Source organism: Panicum hallii, chromosome 7 (genome assembly GCF_002211085.1).
Source record: "Panicum hallii strain FIL2 chromosome 7, PHallii_v3.1, whole genome shotgun sequence".
Classification (NCBI taxonomy): Eukaryota; Viridiplantae; Streptophyta; class Magnoliopsida; order Poales; family Poaceae; genus Panicum; species Panicum hallii.
In genome coordinates, this window is record NC_038048.1 from 4,274,022 (window position 1) to 4,283,432 (window position 9,411).

At 46.9% G+C, this 9,411-nt stretch overlaps 1 pseudogene; it reads left to right on the forward strand.

Moving 5' to 3' along the window:
• The first annotated feature begins 4,646 nt into the window (after positions 1-4,646).
• On the forward strand, positions 4,647-5,355 carry LOC112899505 (annotated as a pseudogene).
• The last annotated feature ends 4,056 nt before the right edge of the window (positions 5,356-9,411 follow it).

The following is a 9,411-nucleotide window of genomic DNA, read 5'->3' on the forward strand; positions in this document are numbered from 1 at the left end:
GAAACTGAAATTCCTATAATAAGGTTTTTGGATTGTTGGAAAAAGTAGAAGTTTCAGTTTTAAATTAATCCGAAGATAAATCATGACCACGATGGAAATTGTGTACAGAAAACATATAGATCTAAACATGCTCATAACATGATAGAAGATGAAATATTGCAGCAGCAATATTAACCCTAACCAGATCATACTCGATATGAAAATCATAGTTAGGGACGAAAAGTCGTACGTGTTTTGCGTGACTGGAATAACCAGACAAAGATGCCGACGGCGATGATCAGCACCTCCGCGCGCTTGACGACGCCGAGTCGCGCCCCACTGACGAGGAGGTAGACGAGCCGTGGCGACGAGGATGCAGAGCCGATGTGGAAGCGTTCGAGCAGTCGCGCAGAGCGCTTCCCAAAAACCTTATTCGCCCTCTCCCGGTGCAGGATCGCTGAGGACGAGGTTCCGGAGACCTGCTCTCCCGATCGCCGGTGCACGCCGACGAACGGGATGAAGTAGCGTACGCGGCGGCGTAACAGGCAGGTTGAGGCGTATTGTGCGTTGTAGGTTTTCTCTACGTTGTATTTTATCTGTGCCGGCACCCGCGCGTATTTATCAGGAGAACTGCTAGGGTTTTGGCGTCCCAAAACCTAGTCGGTTGCGAGTCCCAAAAAATCCGCGCGTGAAATCCGTAACAGATTCAAAGTGGCAAAAGGAAGGAAGCCGCCGGGCTTTCTACAGCCTTTACTCGAGACCGGAGAGCCGATTCATAGGAAACAATCGGCTCTTTTGCCCGAGTCTGAAGAGTCGATCATGGGAACGATCGGCTCTTTTACAGCCGTAGCAGTTCGCCCGAGTCCGAAGAACAATCGGCTCTTTCGCACGCCCGAGACCGGAGAGAGCCAATCGGCTCTTTACCGGATCGGCAAAAAGAAGCCGCACGCCCGCAAGGGTTGGACCCGGATTTGACGGACCATTCACGCGCACGTCGCGTGCGCGCGCCCTTCGCCCGAAGCCCGAAGCCCGAGCCCGGCCCGGCCCGGCCCGGCGAGGCGAGCGAGCGCGCGCGTGTTCTTCCTTCTTCCTCTCACCCACACTTGCAAGAGCATGAAGAGCATCCAACTATTTAAGTTAGGTTCCCTCCACCTCCACTAGCAAGGTGGGACTAACTTGTTGCCATGCACCTATGCACTAATGGGCCTTTGAGATTTTACAGGAATTATTTGGATTTACATGGGCTAGGCCCAAATATTCCAACACGGACTACCCTGTGGGAGATAACCTCTTCTCTTGTACTCGAGCAGTATCTGTCAAAGATAGCCTCTTCTATTGAACTCAGATCCTCTAATCTACTTCCCATGGAAGACAATGAGTTGATTGCTATCCTACAAACCTGTTGTGACTCTTCTACCGACCACAGAAGCATCAGCGCATATCAGTACCAACAGGAGCGTTATCACATAGATCCAGTCCAAGCAAAACTTGATTTTGGGGAGGTAAAGGGAGGGGAGGAAGGAAACTAACCGCCGAGTCCTCACTGACACACCGCAGATGCCCCACTGATGGAGGTCGTTGCTGGCTTGCCGTAGACTGGATGTGAGTCACGGCCACGCACGGGGCGTGCACGACACGCTTGCCCTCCTGTGACTACACGCATCACCGCGAGAAGTGGGAATAAGAGACGCTCGTCGTCGCCGGAAAAGGAAGCAGCTGAGCCCCTCGTGGTGCCGTGCCGCCAGCACCCGCGGAGTCTAGGGCGCACGCGCCGTCCATATTGAACTACATGTACCTTGAATAAAATTCAAAAACTTATTTAAAAATAATATTTAATCTCATATGTTTCATTATAGCCCATATCCAAGAGATAGATCAAGAATTCAATTGTATGCTATGGAAAAATCAACCTTCTATATCAAAATTGATGTAGAATAATTGTAATAATATATAAATTTGATCAAAAAATTATATAAATTTCATGGCAACATTATTTGGGTCCATAAGCTTGCCATAAAAGTTTTAAATGAGTTTAACAAAGTTGGAGTATACATTGTTCACAAATGGATACATCTCTTACAAAGTTTCATATAACCTAACTCAAACATTGTAGTTTTAATACCTCAGAACATTTTGAAACTCGTATGCTCCTCAAATTTTGACACAACCATATGGTTATCTTAGTATTAGGGATTATAAAGTTCGATGAGAAATTGTTATGCAAAAAAATGATTTCCTATTTTGCACTCGGTTGGAAGAAAACAAACTACATAACAAAGATATGAGAAATAGCAATTTACTTACAAACAAATGATTGAATGAATGATCTTGATTTTAGAAAAATTTAGAAAAAAGAACCATCAAATTTGGATTACCTATGATGGACAAAAACCAGATACAGATTTTAATTCTAGACTAAAAAGAGAAAGACCAACTATTTCAATATTCTTGATCTCGGTCTAGCTGGCAATACCATTTATAATCATAATTCACACCAAGCTAAAAAAACCAGGCCGCGGTCCAGTGGACCACGCTTGTATCTGGTGAATGGGAAGTCTCTGGTTTGATTCCCTCTGGGATACATGCTGTCTCTATTTTTGTCATTTTAACTATGCTACGCACCTATTTTTATATAAGGCTACTAAAAATGGTGTGAGGGCCAGGAAAACCACTGCGCTACACAAGTAATTTCGTTCACTTGCCATCTGAAAATTTACTTCTACTATGTAAAGCATAGCCATCCAATAAAGCCACCACATCTTCTCTTCGCCTCGGCCCCTCATCCTCTTCTCCTCCAATCCACCACCGCACCACCCCCATCTGGATCCCCCCCCCCCCCCCCCCCCCGCACCCTTCCTTCCTCGCCCCCCCTCCACTCGCTTCCTCCCTTGATATATGGTGAGTCGCAAGCGCTCGGCGCAGGTTCCGCTGCGCTTCCACCTCCATCGTTGGCCACTAGCGCCGTGCTCCACCATGGCTGCCAGAGGCCATTGCGCACTGGCAGTTCCACGCGTTTCCCCCTCCTCGGGAAGCAGTGATGGCGGCATGGGGAAGATCTGCAGCAGCAAGAAGCGGTTGGATCCAACAAACGCGCCAGAATTTCAACTAAATTCAATTTTTCATTGCTCATATGCTTTTTCGACCTGTACTGCTCCAGTGCTAAATGATTGGTTTGAGCTCTGAATGTTGCTTGGTGAGTTAGGATTTAGAACTAGTAGAATCTTGCATTACTGTGAATAATTGTTGTTTGAGATAGCAGTGAACTAGTAGAATCATGCATTACTGTGAAATAGTAGAATCTTTCCCAACATTACTGTGAATAATGTTTACTATCAATAATTGTTCCTAGTTTGACAACAGTGTTAAGTGACAACATTACTGATTTTTGGTGGATGGAAGCAGGTAGCAGCATCAGGAAGCACACAGGAAGGCATCGAACATGTAGTGGATGGAAGCTATCTGTTTGTCGATGCTTATTTTGTATTTTAGTGGAAGCTCTCTTTTGACCAACAAAAGGAAACCCTCTCAGGATCACCATCACCAAGTGAAGTAGAATGCGACATCAAATCTGTGTCAGGTGTTTGTAATAAAGGTGGTTGATGGTTCAGAGTCAATAGTTACCTCAGTCTTATAAAATTGTACAAGGCACTTGTAACTTTGCTAGTGACGTGAACACATCTCGTGAGAATATGTATATATATATGGAACATCCCGTGAATATATATATATAGGATGAGTTTTATCTACACTCACGTGTAGCTACTCTCACCATTAATATACCATCATGCGTATATTCGCGTACTCATTTATCACTTTAAATATGTTTATATACTTATTCTAAGATACTTCAAAGGAATATATATGAAAAATTTCAAAAGCATCCCTATTTTTTAAATATATATTATAATACCTTAATACTAGTATATAAACTTGAGTATATCTACGTACTCTATGTATGGTCACATACCCAACGTATATACCATCACAGATGGTCTAATATGATCACATGCACCTCGTACGTACCTTTCATTGGGTGAGATACATATTCCATCATGAGATACATATGTGGAAGTAGCTACAAAGCATGTAGAATGGAGTTTTTATATATATATATAGTGTTTTATTATAATGCACCTGGGTGCATTTTATATAGAGAATGCACCTACCCTCTTAGTTGCAATTGTGACTGTTCTAGTTGTAATCGGATCGTGTCCAGTTGCAATGGGGTCGGTTTGAGTTGCAACTGGTTTATGTCCAGTTGCAACCGGATCGGTCTGAGTTGCAACCGCTTCGTGTCCAGTTGCAATCGGGTCGGTCTGAGTTGCAACTAGTTCTCGTCCAGTTGCAACTGGTTCACGTCTAGTTGCAATAAGTTCCATCCAGTTGCAATTAGTCTATTCTGCCATTTGCAATCGATGTACTCTCTCGATTGTAACTGCAGGATGGGTGCATTGAATGCACCTTGTTGCATTTTTAGCCTCGTCCTGTATATATTATGTATTTATGTATATGTATATGTATATATGAAACCGCTAATCAATACCCTTCCCGTCCCGACGCCCGGCCTTCCGCCGCCGTCCCCGCGTGACTCCAGCCCGACGCACGCAGATACAAGCGCCCGCGCCTGGTTTATCGCGAGCAGTTGAGGAGCTGCGCTGGCAGCGACTATGCGATCTCGTTTTTCCTCGCCGGTGTCTGCAATCCACTCGTATGGAGTCTGCGATCTCGTTTTTCGATTCGGTCGATACCTCACGAGGCCCCCGGAGGCGCTGCCCCCCGCCGTCCGTGCTGCTCGAGTACGGCACCGCGGCGCGGGGGTGGCGGCGTGGGCGCTGGACTTGCTGTCGGAGGCCCTGGGGCTGGGACGCGGCCGCCTCGCCCGGATCGGCTGCGTGAAGGGGATCAGCGTCGTGTGCAACTACTACCCGCCGTGCCCGGAGCAGGAGCTCACGCTGGGGTGCAGCGCGCACTCGGATCCCAGCTTCCTGACCGTGCTGCTGCAGGACGCGCACGCCGACGGCGGCCTGCAGGGCACGCCTCGGCGGACGGTGGGTGGACGTCCCTTGTCGCCGCCTCGCCGGCGCCCTCGTCGTGAACGTCGGTGACCTCCTCGAGCTGGTCAGCAACGGGCGGTTCAGGAGCGTCGAGCACCGGGTGCTGGCCAACCGGAGCCGGGAGACGGCGAGGGTGTACATGGCGTGCTTCTGCAACGCCGACGTCGCCTGGTCCACGAGGCTGTACGGGCCCATCGCCGAGCTCACGTCAGGCCTGGGCGGCGACGGCGGCTGCGGAGCGAGGGCGCTGTACAGGAGCGTGACCGTGACGTAGCTCCTGGCGCACTACGACAACAAAGGCCTCGACGGCCGGCTGGACTAGTGCTAGTGTCCTAGTAGTGCTTGGGACTTTGTTATGTTCCATTTGTCACACAAGCTCCTCAACCTCTTTTTCAATAAACTAGTAGTCTGGTGGTATAAATGAAAGTTTCAACAGTCAACAACAACTGAACACAGAAAGGCTGCTTCCCTTACTCGCAAAATTGTCACAGAACAGGGTAGAATAAACAACACTAGCAACGCACTAGCTTAGAAGCACACGTTCACGTGAAAACATATACTTAAAAGAGAAGACTCGGGGGTGTTTGATCCGGTTACTAATTTGTAGTCTGAGTTACATCCAACATTTGGATATCAATTAGAGAGATTAAACATAACCTAACTGTAAAACTAATTATCTAAATGAAGACTAATTCACAACAAATCTATTAAACCTAATTAATCCATCATTAACGCATGTTTACTGTAGCACAACATTGTCAAATCATAAACTAATTAGGTTTGATGGATTCGTCTTGCGAATTAGCCTTCATTTATGCAATGAGTTTTGTAATTAGCCTATATTTAATACTTTTAATTGGTGTTGAAACATTCGATGTAACGGAACTAAAGTTTAGTCTCGGGAACCAAACATGCCCTCGGCTTGACGCATTTACAACGACGCAATCCAGAGTGGGCAACTAGTTCCCACAAAACTTTGACCATAAAATGTTTGGAACCACCTAGTGCCTTGTCCCATCAAGCCCCCGAGCTAGGAGCCAGATGAGAAGTATAAAGCAGTCGTAGCGAAACGGTGGCGCCAACCCCCAAGCCCAGGGATTGGGCAAGTAGTCATTGGTACTTGAGCAGTCGATGAAGCCATCTAGTCAGAATCGATCCTGACTAGGATTGTAGTCAAGATAAGTAGTTGAAGTAGTCGAATAGGTATAGAACCAGTCAAAAACAAGTAAAATACTTATCATGGGAGTAAGTCCCCTTCAATAACATAATGTACATGTCAAAAAACAAGTAATATGTTACTGGAAAATAAGGGAGCGAAGCCTCTTCAGCAGACTTGCGCTTAGTACCACTCGTAAATCAAGTAGGACAGTGTTGTACTAGAAATATCAATCTCTAGGCACCAAATAGAAGATGTTCCCAGTTGATCAAGGATGAAACCAGCGTAGATGTTCAATATTCCAAGAATTTGGAACCTCCTGGCCATCCGAGTACTGTAATCGATAAGATCCAGGGCCTGTAACCTTGTGCACAATGGAAGGTTCTTCCCATCATGAGTTAAGCTTTTGTAGACTAGTATCATCCTGGATTCATCGAAGAACCATATCTCCAATGTTGAAGGAGCGTTGTTGAATGTTCTTGTCGTGGTAATGACGAACTCCTTGTAAGTAGCGGGCTGACTGCAACAATGCATTGCATTGGATTTCCTCTGCCGAGTCAAGCTCGAGATGTCTTGAAGTGTCAGCCTCCCACTTTTGATACATCTCCAGTCATGGAGACTTCCACATCACATCAGCTGGTAATATGACTTCAGACCCGTATACGAGAAAGAAAGGTGACTGGCCTGTGGCTTTGCTTGGTTGTGTGCGAAGCCCCCAGACTACTGATGAGATCTCATTGATCCACTTGCCGCCCTTTTTTCTGTTCTCGTCATGGAGTTGTTTCTTCAATCCATCGAGAATCAAGCCATTGGAGCGCTCAACCTAGCCATTGGCCCACGGGTGGGCCACCGACACATATTTGACTTGAATGGAGCTGCGTTCACAGAAATCCCAGAACTGATGTGAGTGGAAATTGGATCCCAAATCTATGACAATGCTATTGGGGAAACCAAAGCAGTGTAAGATGTCGCAGATGAAAGTAACCACTCGATCTGCAGTGAGCATTGCAATTGGCTTGTATTCGATCCACTTGGTAAACTTATCGATAGCCACCAACACGTGTGTGAAACCTCTTGGCGCAGTTGTTAAAGGCCCAATCATGTCCAGGCCCCAGCATGCAAACGGCCATGAAGGTGGTATGGTAATGAGGTTATGAGCCAGAACGTGAGGTTGTTTGCCAAAAAATTAGCAGTTGGTGCACCGGCGAACGAGTGCTTTGGCATCTGTCAAAGCAGTCGGCCAGTAGAAACCAAAACGAAATGCCTGGCCAACTAGTGTGCTAGAAGCAGCGTGGTTCCTGCACACGCATTCGTGAATCTCTTGGAGTATCTCTTTGCCCTCCTTTGTGCTAACACACTTCATGAGTATGCCTGATGTTGATCCATGCATGTACAGATTGCCCCCGACTAGACATACCCTTTGCTATGCCGTAGGATTCGAGTAGCTTCAGCGCTTTTTGGGTCGATGCCGGGGGGTAGTTTGTGCTCCTAGATGTAGTTGATGAAGGCCACCCTCCAGTTGACCTCGATCATCAAGACCTCTCGGTCGGGTTCCTTGGGACCCTGAGCGATTGAACTTGAGTCTTGTGCCTTGATGGAAGGGTGATGCAACTCGTGAATGAAAACACCCAGTGGGAGTTAGCTTAATCAGAACCCAGTTTGGAGAGCACATCCGCGCCCACATTGCTGTCGCGAATTACATGGTGAATTTCCAACCCCGAAAACTTTTTCTCGAGCTTGCGTATTTCCATAACGTAGGCGTCCATGGTGTCCTTGTTGATGTCCCACTCCTTGTTGACTTGTTGAACCACCAGTAAAGAGTCACCATAGATGAGTAGTCGCTTGATGCCTTGAGAGATTGCTAGGCGTAGCCCGTGCAATAGTGCCTCGTACTCAGCCTAGTTGTTAGAGACCTCAAGTAGTATTTCAAACATGTACTTGAGTTGTTCTCCTCTTGAGCTGACAAAAAGTACTCCTAGCTTTAGAGAGCCGTCAAGGTATATGATCCAATGCTTTAGCTGGTTGATTGGGGCTTCCACTTGGTTTTCTCACCACTCCGCCATGAAATCGACTAGTGCCTGCGACTTGATGGCTGTCCGGGGCTTAAAGTCAAGTGTGAGCGCTCCCAGCTCCACTGCCCACTTGGAGATGCGCCCGGTAGAGTCACGATTGTGAAGGATATCCGCCAATGGGAAGTCAAAGATCACTAGGGTATTGTATGCATCAAAGTAGTGGCGAAGCTTCCTGGAAGTGATTAGTATTTTCTGAATCATTGGGTAATGAACCTTAGACTCAGAGAGGACTTCGCTGATGAAGTAAACTGGTCACTGCACCCCGAAGGTGTGGCCTTCTTCCTGTAGTTCCACCATGATTGCCATACTAACAACATGAGTATTCGTGGCAATATAGAAGAGCAGGTTCTCGTTCTATTGGGGGGCAGTCAGGATGGGTGGCGACTGCAAATGGTGCTTGAGATCTTGCAGTGCCTGGTTTTCCTCCTCAGTCCACTTGAACTTGTTGTGGAGCTTGAGCAATTTGAAGAAGGTTAGATCCCTTTCTCCAAGTCGGGAGATGAACTGGTTTAAAGCTGCCATGTAGCCAGTGAGCTTCTGGACATCCTTGATCATCTTTGGAGCATCCATGGCTGTGATGGCATTGATTTTCTCCAGATTTGGCTCGATCCCACGGTGACTTACGATGAACCCGAGTAGTTTGCCTTGAGGCATGCAAAAGACACACTTTGTCGGGTTAAGTTTCCATCGAAATCATCGCAAGCTGTTGAAGGTCTCCTCGAGATCAGTGATGAACTCATCGTGGAATCTAGTCTTGATGACCACGTCATCCACGTAAGCTTCAACGTTGTGGTGTAGCTGGTCCGCTACACACAGTTGGATGGCCCGTTGATAGGTTGCTCCTACATTCTTCAACCCGAAAGGCATTGTAGTGTAAGCGTATTCTTCAAAGGGGGTGATGAACGCCATTTTGATTTGGTCTTCCTCCTTGAGAGCTATCTGATGATAGCCCGAGTAGTAGTCGAGGAAGGAGAGCAAGACACAGCCAGCCATCGAGTCGATGACTTGGTTGATGCGTGGGAGCACGAAAGGGTCCTTCGGGCAGTGTTTATTAAGATCAGTATAATCCACACACATCCTCCATTCATTGTTATTCTTTTTCAATACAAGTACAGGGTTAGCTAGCCACTCGGGATGGTAAACTTCTTTA